The following is an 18,987-nucleotide window of genomic DNA, read 5'->3' as shown; positions in this document are numbered from 1 at the left end:
CATCATAAAAAATGATACAAAAAAAATTGATGCAAGCAAGAAGCTAAATGCAACCCACTCTCAGTAAAATGCGTACATATGCCACGACTTTGCACTCTGAAATACCGTGTATAATATACGCCAAACACAGTTTTTGCGTGCATATGATACGCAATGGTAGAGGATAGGTTGCGCCGGCGTACAATATACACGCTTTTTAGGTTTCGTTTTGATCACGTGGTCAGAAATCCTCCGGCTCTTTTCTAAATGACGTCGTTCCTGGTTAAGGTTAGGATTACGGTTATGGTTAGGGTTAGAAAAGCAAATTGTTCATTTGTGGGGCTGTCTGTGATGCTCACGCCTCCACCAGGGGACGTGTCAAACGTGGAAAACACATTTAACACGTTTAGGACCGCGCGTATTATATGCACGCAAAAACTGGTTTTGGCGTATATTATACACGGTATTTCCCAAATCGTGGCATATGTACGCATTTTACTGAGACTGGGCTCCTAATCGCCACTTTAGGTCTCAAAGACTTGGGAACAGTTTCCCCTTAAGAAAGCACAAGGTCAAAGATCCTGGAGCTTCATGAAAATCACAGAATCATCACATATTCCACATTAATGTAAGGTCCCTTAGACAGATGAGCTTTTTAATTGAATGTGCTTGCAGAATTGATGGACCGAGCGGAGCTTTATCAGTCATCGTCTCCTCCACTATACAAAATGACTTCCAGTGATGGAATGAACTCCAGAACAGCTAAGTGCGAAACAGATGTGCAGGCAACAGAATTACTTTTTCCTCCCTCTCCATCTGTTCAGAAAATGTGATCAGATGGGCACGTCATTTACTTTTAAATAAACACATACCAGCTAAAACATGCTAGAAAAAAAAAAAATTCTGACTCCTTTGGGGCGAATGATTAAAAGTTGCAGACAGCAATCACCCTGGCTGCAGAAAGAAAACGTTTGTTATGTCAGTAAATTATGATTGATTGAGTACAGTAAATAAATATTTAAAAAATAGATAAAAACACATAGTGTCACCAACTACAGTTGTGCTCATAAATATATACCATGGAAAAAATGATCATTGTAAGCTTTTTTTTTAGAGAAAATTAATATGACAAAACTTTTTTTTTCCTAGTACTAAACCACTAAATAGTGATTGGATTGAGCCCTTTACTGTTAAACAACAGCATTATTTATTCAGCACATATAAAAGAGAAATACTTGCAAATCATAAAAACAAATGATTAAATTATACGTTTTACGTATTAACAAGCTATTATGGAGGGAAGTGGAAGAAGCCAGAAAGCTCATAACACCACCCCCATGTTATTCATGATTAAATCATTACTCAATCACTTCCCAAATGACACAAATCAAAGTTTTACATACTCTTAATACCTTGTACAGCCTCCTTTTGTATGAATTGCAACTTGAAGTCTCTTTGGGTCGTTGTGGAGGAGGTTCTTCATTCTCTTTAATGGTAAAGCAGACCATTCTTTCTGGCAGAAAATCTCAACTTCCATTAAATTCGTGAGCTGTCTTTCTTGAACTACCTGTTTGAGATCTTCTCAGAGTGGCTCAATAATATTAAGGTCAGGACCAACTGAGATGGTCTCTCCAGAACCTTCACCTAATTGTGTTGTAACCAATGAAAGTAGGACTTAGCCTTGTGTTTGGAATGTTGTCCCGTTGGAATGTCCAACAGCGTTCATAGCTTAAGAGTGCTTTTCTTCCAGTATCTTCTGATAACATGCTGAATTCATCTTGACATGAATTTTAACCAATCCTCCAGTGTCTTTATATCTCACACATCCCAAACCATCAGCAATCCACCTCCATGTTTCACAGTAGGAATAGTGTCATCATAGGCCTTTTTCACTCCTCTCCAAATGGAACATTTATGGCTATGGTAAAATAATTCAATTTTGGTCTCATCACTTTAAATGACTTTGACCCAGAAGTTTGAAGGCTTGTGTCTGTGGTGTTTGGTGTATTGTAAGAGTAAGTCTGTTTTTCTGGCAGTTGTGGCAGCGATGGTCTATGGCTGTCAAACTTCCCTCATCAGACCCCCACAGATGGAAGTGTCTGATCCTTCTGCTGTGGCTTCAGTACTTTGTTGTTACAAGGCCTGCCAGATGGGTGCTGGTAAGAACTGTTGAGACCCACAAGATGTATGCTGACAAAAGACATTCTCTGGCTCCCTGTTATCCCGTAACGGTGTGGTTGTCCTCAGCAAATCTACCTCTATAAGTGGAGAGCTGCAAGCTGGAACCATGTTTTGTTGAACCCTTCCTCATTTCCAAAGTCATCAACCCAGTGGCAGTCCTCCTTCGACTACCTAGAATTCTTCAGGCTGATCTTAGTTGTCCAGAGCCAAGCCTGTGATCTCCCACAACCTTGTGCCTCCATCCAGATCTCCTCCACCCCCCAGATTCATTGATGGGGGTTCTGTCTAAACTGTTTGTCGGTTGCTCTGTTCCAGGTGCGGGAGCAGGGGTGTGAGCCAAGCATGAATCACCCAAGTCAGCATTTCCACCTTTTTTTCTGAACAGTCACTAGCACAGATGGTGCTAACTAGAGCCATCAGTGGTCTGGAAGACTCAAGTGCTGCAGTAGTCTCAAACATCCTCAAGACTCCTTACAATAAATCAATTAACTCATTCCTATTCTGTGTCATTGCCTTTTGGGGTTCACCTAAGAGTCATGCCACTAATCTGACACTTAACACTCAGAGTGCAAACAATTGCTTCTTTAAGGCACATTTAAGTTTTAAAAATTTTCACGCAAAAGATGGTGTAAGTTGGTTTGGACAATAGTGTTCCCCCAATTCTTCTTGTTTCATGGATTGTGTTGAGCATAGATCAGTAACGGACATTCTTCAGGGTTTCGGGGATTTGGGCCATTTGCAGATGTTTGCCATCATTAACCCTCACAAATATGGGGGGAATAAGGTAAAAATATAGAAGAGCTGTTGAACCAATGACAGCTGTAAAATGTAGCAGTAAAGGTTTGATTTTTACCAATAGAGAGGAACAGTTGGTTAGCAGTAATTATTGCCTTAATTATTTTTTTTTCTTTCAAGATGTGGCACAAACCTCAATTGCATTATTTTAAAGAAAATAAAAACAAGTCTCAACATGAACAGTAGCGAAAGAAAAGTTTGTTTTTTTAAGAGTTAAACACTTGATTTTCTAAAGGTTTGTGTCTGTAAAAATACGTGAAAATTTACAGCGTCCACAAAAAGTTTCATATAGTTTACTAATGGGATTGCTGCTGAAAAAAGGGCAAAGTTTTTTCACGCAATCTATTGTAGCACATTTGCCACTGATAATTATGCAATGTGGGTGTTTTTGGCAGAAATACTAGATGCAAAAAGAGAAGTACAGCAAAATACATTTATACTATACATATAAAAGAATTGTAGTCACTGTTTTTCCTCCTATATTTTGAACGTCTAATAGAAGAATGCACACAGGGACATTCTTACCTACAAATGTTACAGCAAAAGATGAAAAAGACAGTATCTTTTTTGCTCAAGAAGGTACTTTTGAATGGCATTGATTCTAAGGCTAACATATATAAAATATTGCAAAGTTTGTGTTTCTGGATGAGAGAATGGTTGATTAGGAACCAAAAACTAACTGGCATGACTTAATTTACCCAGGCATTCAAATTTGACATTTTTATCTTTGATGCCTCCACCAATCTCTGCAGTGCTTCTCTTCCACATCAGGCCCCAACTGCTGCACTCTGGGGTAGCTGGAATAAAGAGCCATCACCACCACCTGTACCCCATCTTTGATCCCTCCTGCGAGGGCGTTGTTGGTCATCATCAGCACAGAGACAGGCTGACCAGCTGTCAAATGTGCACTGCAATGGCTTGAGCATCCCACATTAATGTGTGTATCACAGAGAAAAACGCATCTCGTGCATAATAGATGCCAGACCATTTTTAAGGGATGCATCTGTTCTTTTAGTTTGCACCACCCCAGCATTTGTGCATTCTGTACAATCCATCACTCAGAGGTAATGTACATAATCCAGCGCACAGCAGATTTAATGGCTGCTGTTTGTGTTACTTATCACAGTCTTAGCTAATCACCTGCAAATCCTAATTATACGACAAATACAATCTCTTTGTTTGGGATCTTAATGAATCAGGTTCCCAAGAAACTTAATCTTTTTATCTGATTTCTCTTCATCCACAATAAGACTCTACCCACCAAGTTTACCCTAAAAAGTCTGTTTTCTCCAAGCTCTAAGGATAGATGTAAAGTCAGTATTTGGCCCTGTCCCTTTGTCTAACCTTTATATAGTTTTGTGGTACCGTTTCTGCTTTGAGTAGATGGTTACAGTTAATCAGTTGCTCAACATTTCATTGCAGTAATGTTGATCAAACAGATTTCTCAGATGGTGCTTTTTCATCATTGAAGTTTTTGTCTGCATCTAAAAGATTTTATGTTGAGGCCCGCATCATTGCAGGTTTTCACCCAAATCAATCATCATATATTTCACTGAGTTTTGATGTACTGTGTAGCTATTTAAACAACTTTTACTTTTTTTTATTTTTTTTTTGGAACTAGGATAAGCACACTTTGTGCTCTCAATTATTTCTGTTTGCAAAATTTTTAGAGAGAAACTTTATGTTTAACCTGAGCAAAACCTTTGCTCATTCGTTCATTCATTCATCTTCTTGTCCGCTTCTTCCCTTTCGGGGTCGTGGTGGTGCCGGAGCCTATCCCGGCTACTGATGGGCGAAGGCGAGGTTCACCTGGACAGGTCGCCAGTCTGTCGCAGGGCCAGCAGTGAAAAGTTGTTCCATTTATTTGGATGACTGCAGCTTTGGTTAACAAGAAAGGCGTATGTTACCTAAGAAAAAGTTAGCAACACGCCTCGTGGTGTTTGACTCAACATCAAGATCCTCAAGCTTTGAACAGCTAACAGAATTTGTTATGATTATGTGGACATTTTACTCTATGAAAAACTCAGTTCTATATAGTTAATGTGGCAGACCAGCTTCTCAGATCATTTTAAAATCACTCTCTGTCAGTTGTTCAGAATTTTAAGTCATTTGAGCTAGGCTTCATCTTCGAAAATAACTTTTTTAATCATTTCCACGGTGGTGCAGTGGTTAGCGCTTTTGCCTAAAAGCCAGAAGGCCCCTGGTTCAAATCCCGGCTGGGGAATCTGAAACAGAATTATCAACACCGGGACCTTTCTGTGTGGAGTTTGCATGTTCTCCCCGTGCATGCGTGGGTTTTCACCGGGGACTCCGGCTTCCTCCCACCGTCCAAAAACATGCTTCATAGGTTAATTGGTGACTCTAAATTGCCCCTAGGTGTGAATGTGAGAGTGAATGTGTGTGTGATTGAGGCCCTGTGACAGACTGGTGACCTGTCCAGGGTGAACCCCGCCTTCGCCCATCAGCAGCCGAGTTAGGCTCCAGCACCCCCGCGACCCCAACAGGGACAAGCGGTCAGGAAAATGAATGAATGAATAAATAATTGGTTATTTTAAATTTTCCCTTGGTGTGAGTGTGTATGTGAGTGTGATTGTGGCCCTGCGGCAGACTGGTGACCTGTCCAGGGTGTGTCCTGCCTACCCAGAAGTGGCAGAGATAGACTCTGGCAGCCCTGTGACCCCGAAAAAGACAAAGCGGTTTAGACAATAAATGGATGGATGAACCAGTTTATGGTTATCAACCATCTTCAGTGGTAAGAATCACAAAGGGAGCAGGTCACAATGTGTTCAGAGAAACTGAGCATAGATTACCTCAGGCTTTGGGATTAAAAAAAAAGTTCCCTCATTTCTAAATTGTCTATATTACAGGTGTAGAAGCACAAAGAAACTCTAATTATGGATCCAATTTCCCACCTAATTTTAGCATTTTTGAACTGAATAGAAATCAGTATCTGGATTTTTTTTTTGTGAAAGGGAACTTGAAGGAGGTTTAATGCACTTTGGTCTTTCATGAATATGTTCAAGTCCTGTAAATGTAGTTGATTTTGTTCTCGAGTGTGTAGCTGTGTTCTATGAGCTCTCTCATTTTCTTGTGCTGGCACCTGCTTCTGTCTTCAGCTACTTCAACGCAGACACATTCAGTCCTCATGCTCATGACTGATTGACTGCACAGTATGAGAGATGAAAAGGAATTTCACACCCAGGTTATTAAGAGAGTTGAGGATTATAATTGATATGCTTCCCTTTTATAAACCATGAAATAAATTAATTTAGCAATGCTATTCAGCAAATGCAACGTAATGTTCTCTTCATATGATTAAATCAGCTGCAACCGTTCACTGCCCTTTAGTGGAGTGACACTGGCATGACTGTCTTACTCAAGTCACCCCTTTCTTTGCACATGTAAAGCCACAGTAGGAAGCAGAGCTCTTAGCATCCCTGAGAGGACAGAGTCAACTGTATTCTCGCCTTTTGAGAGAATGACAATAATAGTCAAGGCAAGGATGAATATTTCAGAAAGATTAGATCTTTATCTACCTTCATTTTCACAGATCTGAGATCTGTTGTTTTAAATGGACACATTAAAATTATTGCTATTCAAGTTTTTTTTAATCATGGATTTTAATTAGAGCTGTCAGGCGATAAAAATTTTTCTTCTTTGACTTTCAGCTTATCCCTTTCGGGGTCACCACAGCATAACAGCACCCACTGTTTCGAATCAGTGATTTGGCAGAGTTTTTACGCCGGATGCCCTTCCTGACGCAACCCTGTACTTGAGGGGCACAGGGACCCAGTTAGGCAGCAGCGTCAAGGGTCTTGTCTAAGGACCCAATCTGGGTGGGGATCAGTGGACAACCCTGGGAATCGAACCCAGGGCTCCTGCGTGTCAGCCCTTCACCTAGCCCACTGAGCCACCCAGCCACTAGGCGATTAAAATTTTTAATCGCGATTAATCGCAAATTAATATGTGGCCTTTTTTTAGGAAAAAAATGTGTGCTTCGTGGAATTTAGCAGTTCTACATTAATTATGAAAACAAGAATGACAAAATTTATACTTTTCATCAGGACTACTTTATTTTGTAACATTGTATTGAGATAAACTTTCTTAACAATAAAAGGCTGTAACATAAAATGCCTAACAAAAGCCCAAGTGCAAGTGAAGGGCATTTTAAATTCAAAACTTCAATCAACGTTCAGTAAAATAAAATAAAAAACATCAAAAATAAAATTTCCATAACACTTTCATGTTCATTTTTTGTCAGGACCAAATCTTTTCCTCCTCTGCTGAACTAAAGTAATACATGAAATAGAGATTTATCATTTCCAATGAACTTTTGTTTTTTAAAACATTAAAGACTGAGAAAAGCGGGATACACTGTGGATAGTTTGACAGTCTGTTACTGCCGCCGCGTTCTCTGGCTGCAGCTCGATGCAGCGACGTGTCCAGCGAAGCTCACGGATGAATATGCCGGCAGACAGGCCGCTATGCTGGGGCTGGATCACGCTTAAACCTCCAGAACTTTGGGATATTTTGCATATTTTCACGCGGCGAAAGAGGGATGGACCACACACTCAAAGCTGAGATTTATCTTTTCATCTACAAATAACTGGCGTTGTTTAAACTACATTTAAAACGTCCCCCGGTGCACTTGCTGTTCAGAACGTCGGGGGTCCGCAGCTCTCGGGACGCGGCGCCGGACGAGAGCCGGTACCACCAGACGTGGTACTGGACGGGAACCGGAGCCGGGTTAGGGTGCAGGAGCTCTCCAGGTCCTGGCGCCAGGTCAGTTCTAGCTAGCAGCTCGGTGGTTGGAGACCCGCCCGTGATCTAGTGACAGCCGGTGAGTTAGAGGGCGATGAGGGACGCCTGCATACACGGTATGAAAAGGCACGTATGAGAAATTCCGCGGTTAATAGGTCAAAAAAATTGTCAACGACACCCACATGTCAAGTTAACGCGTAATTAACGCGACAGATCTGACAGCCCTAATTTTAATATTGACATTTTTCAAAACATCACTTTCTCTGCATTGCTTCAAGGTCTATAATGAAGCAGTAGTTTAATTCTCACCCACAACAAGGACCTAAAACATGAAAGTTCACATTTTTCCAGTTCAGTCTAACTGGCTCAACTCAACTTGTTTTCACCTTATGCAACTTCAGTTTCTTCTGTTCTGGTTTTTAGCATTTCAAACTTAGTTTTTTGAGGAACAGTACAGAAAAGAATGTCAAACATAGGCTTTTATATGAAATTAATGTCAAATTTAGATTTTTTTTTTTTTTGTAAATTTGAATAATTCTGCATGGAATTATTGATATACATGTAGGTGCACAGGATCACCTTAAGCTGTGGATCTGTCAGCAAGGATCCCAGGGAACCAAATAGATGGAGCAGCCTGATTAGCACAGCACAGAGCAAACAAACTGTCTAGTTGCACTGACATTCAGTATCTAAATGAACCAAGTGAACCCCCAAGGCACAGTGAGCAGTGCCTCTTCAGAGTGCCGTGTCTTAGGCTTAAAGCAGCCCTGCTTTAAATCTGCTCCACACCATCCTCACAATCAGGACAATTAACACACCTGTGCAGCAGGTGAACTCAGTTTATCCTGCTACCTTTTTATATCAGCGTTTTTGTCAGTAGCAGTCTAAAATATCTTATAGGTCATGTTCAAACGTTAAAGTGCAAAGACTGTCTTTTAAACAAAATGCTTATTTACATGGGGGGCAGACACCATATTCCCTCACCTGGTGTCTTCAGCCGCAGACGTTTGGCTACCTGCTGCATTAGGGAAAAAAAATACTGTTGCTAGGCTGTTAAGAATGTGGAAAAAAGACCAGCCTAGAAAATTATAATATGCTGAAAAGCTCAGTGAGAGTGGGAACGCGCATGAAATGTGGGTTTGTAACCATGAGCAACCTGTTCTCTAAGCCTGTTGTCTTCTTAGCCATTGTTACCTGCAAATAACTGCCCAATAATGTAGAAACAGAAAACATTTTTTTGGCAATAGCAAATAATAACATGTCTATTTACAGACACAGCTCTGTGGTTTTGACCCAAGGGTGAGACGAGCCACATCAGATCTCATTTGCTTTAACAGGAAGATTCTCTTGATGCTCAACACCTGCCATAAATTCTTCTCTCAGACAGGACATGCAGAGCTGTCTCAAGGATGGGTTTGCCCGTGTAAACCTGCAGGAAGCTTTCATGAAGCAGAATGGACTGTGATGGACTGCCATTACATATATGAAAGTATGCCATCAAGCATGCAAGTCTGCCTTATGATTCTGACCTTGATCATTGAGAAAATATGAGGCAAACATGCAGCACTGCATTTAACTGCATGTTTTCGCCAACTTTGTAAGACAGTTTGATGGAAACAAAATATGTCTTTGCTTATAAAATCAAATTGTATTTTTACCCTTTTACGAAGTCGATGTGAATTCTGCAATCTCATTTATGTTTATGCTATTTTGTATGACAGATGAAGCATAGCTCTTTGGTACATTTGCAGGGATGCTTTTTAATCCCGTAGAACCATTTGTTTCATATTTAATACATACTTTTCTAAACCCCCATCTCATTATAATAATCCAAACTTTCTTTAAAACCTCTTATAGTTAGTTGGTCGTTTGTTCTCTCTTGGTCATGCCTGTATTGCATCATCAGTCCACTAAAGACAGTAGACAAGCTTTTCCTGCTAATTTCAAAATGGCCGTCTCCATAAATCTCAAGAAAAACAATTTGGGTTGGAAACGATTTGCTAAATTTCAAAACTTTATGGAGACAATAACTCATTTATTTACTTTTGTTTTTGTTATGTTTTTGAATGCTGTGTTGAAAGAATCCACAACTTGTTGATAACAAGATTACAACACAGCTACACCATGTTAAAATGTGTGGATTAAATTTGAGACAGTGTGTAAATAAGGTGTTTTTTTTCCTAAATTGTGTCAATTTTTTTGCATCTTAGACTAATCTTTTTTTATGAGCAAACACTTAAAAATTCCCCAAATGCAGCATGACAGATACTGCCATAAATTTCATAAAGAAATAATGCTGCAATCTTTTTGGTGGAATTGTCAAAGTGTTTAAAAAAACATCTAAATTTCCAAAAAGTTTAATTTTCTTGTTTTTTTAATATAGTATGCTTTACATGGTTAATGTGAACTGTCCATGTCAATAAAAGTAGTAAAAAAGGTTTACATTTAGTCCATTACCACTCTTAACCAGTGCAGGCATGTCAAACCTCACAGACCAACATCAAGCATCTGACAAAATGATCCTCCACTCTCAGAGAGAGCAGCCTCTCTTTAGTTGAAACAGCCTAGCTCAAGGTGAGCATAGGGATCTGGCTGCTCTGTCTCTTTCTTCTGCATAATTTCACAGCAAAATTACATTTGACTGTCAAGGGAAACCCATTATAGGGATGCCAAGAGGAAAGTTTTCATAATACAGTAAAAATCATTTAAAGGAAACTTGGTTTTGCTCTTTAGCTGTTGGTTTTCCCTCTTATATTCAGAATGATGCTTAATGAAATCAAGTGGACAACAGAAACTGTAGCAGGTCCATGCTTGGGCAGACCTGAAGGTATCCTGAACGCTTCGTCTGTTGTCCCAGTTTTAACCAGTCTCAGAGCGGCTCTGCTGGACAGAGGCCGTCGATAGTGGGGCCACACTGAAACATCAGCAAACGATTTTCTGATGCACCTGGGAGACCATTGGTTCTTTTTTAAATCAAAGCTGCAGCCCACAGCTGCTCTGGATGAGAGTTGAATCATAACATCTTTTGTGTGAGCTGACAAAATTTAACACATCGCTGAAGCTTAACTCCACAGCATCTTATCAAAAACGAGATTTAGAGAACGACATCAGCCTCATTTTCTCCCTGTCAGCCTACGAGAGGGAGAAAAGCAAAAGCTGTGTTGTAGGGTTGAAAAGGTTGGAAACGTGTTACTTCACAGGAAGGAGCTTTAACTTCTGTCCAGCTGTGTTAGGTTGACCAATATATGAACCATTCCTGAGGTTGTTTTACATCTTGAGATCAGTCGCACATTATAATTGTGAGACATAGTGTGAATTAACCATCATTTGTATGCGACATGACTCAGTGATTGTGTAGCACAGCTTCAAGGGGATTTGGCCTACATTCACTTACATGTTCATGACTCCCCTCGGCCCTTCCTGCATTTGAAAAGATGAAGGTGTCTCCGTGCTCTTTTATATTTTATTAACATTCTATTCATTCACCTTATATTTTATGCATCAACCAAGTATGCTAGTTGTCACCTGATGACAGATTTGGTTCAGGGCAGAAATTAAAGAGTAAGGTTAGAGCTGGAGGAACGAGTGGCTTTGTGGTGAGTCTGCCACTCTGTTCTCTGCTGACAGCTTAATCAGACTGCTGCTCACTGACAGAACCCTTGTTTGGAGACACTGTAAGAAAATGGACAAAATGAAATCTTTGAGTTCATTTAGGCAATTGTTTTACTTTGAGGAGTTCTTGGAGATATACAAAATCATGAAGCTGTTCTTAAATGCCGTTTCTTCCATCTGAAGGCTTAAGTAATAACAGGTTGGAGCAGATCAAGGGTTTGAACCCCTAAACGTTAGACATACCTTGTACATGGCTATGCACGTTTTTTTAAGATGAGACTGCAAGAAGACAGATGCTGTCTGGAGACATTTGGGTGTACCATATGTGTTTGCTATGGGGGCTTGCGACTTAATGACGTGTAAGATTGCGATTGGTGCGGACCATTGGACCACCATCCCATGACATGTCTATGCATTGAGTTTTCCAGAAGAACCGAGGAGGACTGAACAAGTATGCAAATAATCACAAAAGGGGAATGATGTTTTACAATAAACAACAACAAAACAATCCGATGAAGAGGAATCACAACAGGATAGGAATCACATTTGAAAGAAATCAGGCTGGGAAGCGAGAAAAGTGTGCTGTGAAACGTGACTGTTTCGCCGCTGATATATACAAATATATTTATTAATGTTTAATATTTTAAAACAAGGCTGATGTCCTTCACACGTATTTACGTGCAACCAGCACAAAAACTGATGGAAATTTACGTTGATCTGAGTGAGGTAATATGTACAGCCAAGATACAGATGGCTACATTTCCTGCACGTATTTTAAGTGTCTCCGAGGCAAAAAAAAATTGTCGGTTTCAAATATATATACATAAAAGGGAATTATTTGCACGTAATTTTGGAAATACATGATGCCAGCATTGAATTTCTTTCTTGGCCGCACAGACCAGAGGAAGCCCAGCTAGAATATGGAGTGCTGACTTTCTGCTTAGTGACATAAACACTGAGGAGAGCTGCAGCTAGAGAAGGAGCTGTCAATGCAAACATGGTAAAATATAGTTATGAGAGAAAAGAACTTTAAGTTAAAAATTAAAGCGTGAAGTGAAAACAAATGTATTTAGAGCCCGAGCAGATCTTGACACTTAGTAGTTTGTAGTAATTATTCAGCCTTCAAACTCAGTCACAGAGACAGAAACGGCAGAATTCAAACAAACACCCCAAATGAGGTTAGGCGTGTTTGGGATTATGGAGGTGGACGCAGCGCCTCACAGATCGCCTGGATTGCGGTGCATGTTTAGTAGTTTTGAATCTGGCATCACATGTCAATCACCATGAAAAGGTCGTGAGAAAGAGGCGGGTGCAAAGCGCCTACTGAGGCTGGTACAGCTGGAAATCTGGCACTGCACTGACTGCAAGCCGCCCAGAAGACTACAAAACAATGCATTGTGGGAAACGGTGTCCTGGTAGTTCTTTCACTTTGACGGGATGCTGATCAGAAATGATTGGCGCTAAATGAAGGAAATCTGTGTATTTTGTAACTCTTTCTGGAATGGAAAGTAGTCGTTGAACCTTTGTTTTCTGACTGTGGTCGGAGGATGGAGGGGAGATCTCCCCCAGTGCTGAAAGCTGCTCTTCCTCCGGGGTTCACCCCCCGGTCCGAGCTCTCAGAGCCTCTAGAGCGCGTGAAGCCAAAGAACCAGTCTCATTTCTTATAGATGAACTGTCTTTATTATTTTTTCTCGCACTCTAAAAATGATAGCTGTGCATTGCCTTTTTCTTTTTCATTGCGGTGCACACTCCCTCTCTCGTGCACACACCCTGCCCCCTCCTGCACCGTGATGAGCTAAGATGCACTTATGAGACACACAGGTTGCAACCAGTCTCTGATGTAAAAACAAACAACATGTCAAATAATCTGTGTGACAGTGCACATTAAATTAACCCAGTGGCTATTTTTCATCTATCGTCCGTGGACGCATGTTAAAAATTAATGTGAAATACCTAATTGTAAAGATCATACTAAGGAGGAGAGGCATTTTATAATTCAATGTGAAGGACACCCACGACCTTCTGTTCTCGTACAGTCTCGCTGTCATCTTTATCTCAGGCACCTTTTCCCCACCCCCGCCTGCAGCCGCCTGGTCTCCCCGATGATCCAGGCGAGGCACAAGTGATCTCAAACACACCTATTAAAACCCTGGTATCACATGTTTGACAGGTGGCGAGCAACAAATTCACCGTGCGGTGAAAGAGTGGCTGGCCACCGGTTTGTGGCTCTGAGGTTGTGAAGCTCTAGTTTAATAAGAACAGCCAGCACGTCAAAAAATGACGCTCAAAACATCACTTTTTGATGAAGAGGTCTTAACCATGGATCAATGGAATGAACATGTGTTGATTTGGGAGGATTTAGGCATTGTTTTTTATTAATGAAGAACCAAAATTGACACCTATTAGGAACCGAAACCAAAAACTGCTTTGGCACCAGAACCACATAAAACCTAATCGGTGCCCAACCCTAACCACAACAAAAGTCCACTTTCTCCTTGAGCTAAAATGTAGTAAATGTGGGAGCAAAACTGTGTGTGTGAATTTGTGAAAGTAAACTAGTTTAGTGTACTATAACTAACCTCTTTAAAGTCCCCTCCAATGAAAATCCAGTTTTTGAGTTTGTAACATGTCTGTGTGGCATTTTTCTTATAAAAGACAACAAATGTAATAAGAAATCATTTTGTTTTTGCATTTCCGAGTATTTCTCCTTTTAAATCAATCAAACTGTCTTGGACAGACTGTTTGAATGAATGATCTTCTTTCCATCAACAGCTCTGCTGCACATGCACTAAACCCTCATCTGTTCCTAGTGTCTAGTTCAGGTTCTGGAGAAGAGAAGATGGTATCTTCACATTGACTGCAGTCAAATGAGCCGCCGTTCACATTTCTGTGGTCAAATCAGCATCACTGGATTTTTGGTGTGAGTTTCATCCAATACTTACGGTAGCAGGACTGAGAACGCTGGAAAATCTCCACCAGACTCCACGGAGCTTCTTGATGTGACCACAGACCACGGGAAATCTGCCTGCAAGCCCTGAAGAGGACAAACAATGAAGACAATGGAGGTTCGTCCCCCACCCAAACACCTCCAAACCATAAACTCCTGACAGGTCTCCCTCCCCCTTTTACCCTTCTTCCCCCCACCTGAAATTCATTGAACAGCGAGTAGGTATTGGCCTTCGGCCAATCCATTTTTGTCCCCTCTGTCACCAGAATGTTCAAAGGGAAGACATAAAGCCCCACCCTCTCCTGTACAACATCATATCCTGTCCCTGCAGTCAGATGTTTGATGTGTTGAGGGTCCAGGCTGTGAAAATACCAACAGTCTTGACGTTCTCCAGAAAAACCTGGGACCCTGTTCATTAAAAACACACACCATTTCTGTACTTACCACTAACAGGATCAATGTAATCTGGCCAAAACAAATACAAATGATTTTAAAAGAGGTAAACATTCCTTCTGTGCATTTCCAGAAACACAAGGTAAATGAAATATTATTACTCCTAGACCTCTCAAGTTAGCATTCTTGAATGTCAGGTCTTTAGCAGGAAAAACACATTTTAATTAATGATCTTACTACTAAGTGTAACCTTGATTTTATGTCTTTAGTTGAAACCTGGTTAGCCCTACAGCTGAAGGCCACCTGGATACTGTGCAGAATTTAACCTTGAGTTTAGTGAACTGCTGTCTCTAATTTGTGTTGATTTTGACTGTATAATCATTGCTGGAGATTGTATTAGCCATGTTGATGACCTTGAGAACAAAGGAACTAATGACCTGAAAACATTCTGGAAAATTTTGGGTGGACTCAATCTGTAACAGAGCCCACACAACAGAGGACATATCCTTGATCTATTGATTTCCAAATGTCTGAACATCTCTAAGGTTACTGTATGTGATTTAGGTCTGTCTGATCACTGCTGTGTTTTCTGTGAGAGCACAATTCCAGTACACACAAATGTTTTGAGGGAGGAGATCACAAAACGGTATATAACTGAAAATACTAGTGAGATGTTCAACCAGATTTTCTCTCTGACTCCTCCCCTCTCAGGGGATTCAGTCAATGAACTTGTTAATAGCTTTAATTCCAACATGTCAAATATCATGGATAGTATTGCTCCCAGTAAGGTGAAGGTGATCTCTGGTAGGAAAAAATCTCTATGGCCATAAATATGAACGCAGATGGAGAAAGAATAAACTACAGATTGATTACGACATCTATAAAAGGAAACTTCACTTTTATAATTTACGACTGAGAATTCACCAAATAACCTATGAAGCATGTTTTTGGACGGTGGGAGGAAGCCGAAGTCCCCGGTGAAAACCCACGCATACAGGGGAGAACATGCAAACTCCACACAGAAAGGTCCCCAGTTGATGTTTCTGTTTCAGATTCCCCCCCCAGCCGGGATTTGAACCAGGGCCTTCTCGCTGTGAGGTAAGAGCGCTAACCACTGCACCACTGCGCCACCGTGCAGCCCTGTTTAAATAAAGACAGTGGAAATATGTCAGTGCTAGTATTACTGGATCTCAGTGCTGCGTGTGATACAGTCACACACAGTCAATACTACTCAGACCACTGGAAAAGTGGGTGGGTCTCACTGGGCCAGTGAAACCCACCTGGTTCAAACTGGTTCAAAATGTACTTAGAAAATAGGAAATATTTTGTCTCAATTGGTAACTTCACTTCTGAGCCAATAGAAATTACATGTGGAGTACCCCAAGGCTCCATCCTGGCTCTGGACCTGCAGGTTGCTGACTCCTGATATGGATGCAAAGCACATGCCGACACTGCTGTGACGTCATTCAAACCTTCCTTGTTGTTCTTTAATAGAATTAACTTGAAGCAAAACTTCTCATCCGTTGCAGAATTTTTTAATGTTTCATGGCATTTGTGCTTATTAGCATAGCTAGGAAAGAGTGTAATTTTGAAATAGTTTTTTCAACATTTCCAGAATTTTGATAACGTTTTGTACATGTGTCATAGAAACGCAGCTTTTGTGGCAAAGTAAAAGATCAAAATACAACAAAAAAAATGACTACATGATGTTTTCTCAATATAACAGACTTCCAATCTTTACTTTTAAAACACCAAAAGGTTTCGAACTCAAGCAGTTCTGACAGAAAAAAATATATATTTATATATTGTTTTTATGTGATAATTTATCACATAAAAACAATGTTTGAGCAATCTGAAAAGATATTGACCACAAATTTCTTACTGATACCATAATATGTATAATAATTATAATGATAATAATAATAATATGTGTTGATATACCTTATTCCAGTTTACCATCCGTTACGATCAGCCCTCTGCGTTAATTTAATTAATTTTATACTTTACACATAATAAACAAAAGTTATGGTGTGCAGCTTTGTTTTGGGTTAATTATGTTAAGAACTATAAATGACATGTTCTTCTGCAATTTTAAAAATCCTGCACTTCATTTTGCAGATTTGACTTGAGCAGACTTGACTCTGCATATAGAGGTTCTGTCTCTATTTCCAGTCCACTCAGCAAAGTAGTAGAAAACACAAAAAATTGTCTTTATGAATGCTCTGTCACAACAGAACCTTTACCTGACATACCATCTGGAATTCTAAAATGCGGTTGACTCATTAGCAGATCAGTCTTTTTGAGGTTTTGCGTTTAAATTAAAAATAACATTTTTTAAAAAGTATTCAATTATAAATATTTGCTTTCTTTCTTGCCATTAAGCCACTTAGATGTTTGGAATAACAGTTCTTGAAGTAGTTTGTTTACAATTTAAAATGCTTCTACAATGTCAGCCATCTTGAATCTTTGAAATGCTTTGTGTACTTGTGTTTTTCTGAGTGTGTTATCTTTCTACCAAGGGCACTTGTTCTGAATTGAAATAAGTCTAAGCAGGGTTAAAAGACTGTGCAGTTGGAAATGAAAGACCTGAAGCCCTGTGAGTGTTTCCCTATTTTGTATTTCCAGGAAAATGTGCAATATCCCCTGCTGAGTGAGCTGTGGTCGCTCTCAGGCAGAGAAATGAGGAAGAGAAGAAGAAAAATGCTGCCATAACTGTGCAGCTATATATTAGTTTTTGAAAAAAGCCCCCTCACTTCATTTAAATTGCCTCTAAGTCAACTGTGCATATTGAGCTTCTAGAGGGAAGAACTTTATAAAGCCACCATCATATGTGGTGTTTTCCCCCTGAAGTCATAGATTAAATTCATTTATACTGAGCGGCTTTCTGCCCACTTTTTTTGTTCAGGGATATTTGGTTGATGGAAATGTGTAAATGAGACATGAAAACTCCTGTGAGATGCATCTTCTGTTGTTGAAAATGTTAATTAAGCATATCGCAGATCTGAATATCAGATACATCTGCGTTAAGATTTGCTTTTTATGCTCTTTATCCTCTTCTCTTATCCTGGTTACACCCTCCGAATCTGTTGCTAATCACTCATCTATTTTACCTTTGAGCCACGCAGCGGTTCAGAAAACTGACAGTTCCTCATTCTTGCTGCCAGTTTGTTGACCTTTTTCTTCTTTTTAATGGTTTTTGCCTGGTTGTTTTTAACCCTTAATCTGGAGCTGAGAAGTATGCATGTGGCGTTTAAAACTCATTGCAGTCCTGTATGCTTCTGAAAGTTTCAGCTTCATCAAAGCAACACATTCATATTTGCTAGACATCAACTTTAAATGTCCAGTCATAAAACGGCTTATGCACAAACTGTCTGTACATCTGGTCATTAGTTAATCATCCAGTAACACATTTGTCTAGGATAAATCCAAGGATTGGTGAGGAACCAAAACATTTCAAGCACACTTAGAAGTAAAGCAACAGTTGTGTTTCTTCACCAGTCCGTTTCTGTCATTTCCTGTTGGAGAAGACCCGCTCACACAGGACTAATGTGGCTGGCATGTGCAGATGTCATTTTGCCAGCTGGTAAAGGTTAGAGTAAGCTCTTGTCCGGGCTGTCCTGTATTAATGCTGGACCTCTTCTGGACATTTGCTGTATATCTCCTGGGCTGCACCTGCAACAAAAATAAATTGCTAGGTAGCAAATAATACAAAGAAATCCAGATCAGTTTCTTTACTTCAATAGCTTCCATATGTTTTCCTGGTCAGGTGTTGCTGCTGCTGTAGCTGCTTCTGTCGTTTCCTGATGAAATGTGTAGAATTACTGAATATTTTGCAATTACTCTGGCAGTGGTGCTTTGTCGATATATACACACAATTGTTTTGAACTGAGGGTCTAAAACAGTGGTCGTTACCATGACTCAAGTGTTCTCTATTTGATATCTTTCCTTCAGAATCATACTTTCAAAATTTAAGCGAACTGATCGATGCGTTGATCTGAAATCTTGATGCCTCACTTGTGTGTCACATGACTTTTGCCATGCTTCAAACAAGAGCTTAAAACAGCACTTCCGGGACTTCAGCGGTTCATGCAGGGCAGAGTGGATCAAGCAGAACATCGTTGACCTGGCTATGGAGATGTTCTGTAGGGGGAGGTGGGGGGGTATCTGTTCCAAACAAATTTGCCTTTCTGGTAAAAATAATCCAAACTCAGATAACAAAGCCAAATGCGGAGGCTGGTTGAGGGAAGAAATGTGATAAAACTGTGAAAACTTCTTGTGGGCTTAAACATAGACTTGAGGTTTCAACAAACATTAGAAAG

The sequence above is a fragment of the Oryzias melastigma genome, linkage group LG10 (assembly GCF_002922805.2).
Source record: "Oryzias melastigma strain HK-1 linkage group LG10, ASM292280v2, whole genome shotgun sequence".
Classification (NCBI taxonomy): domain Eukaryota; kingdom Metazoa; phylum Chordata; class Actinopteri; order Beloniformes; family Adrianichthyidae; genus Oryzias; species Oryzias melastigma.
Note: the sequence above shows the minus strand (reverse complement) of the source record.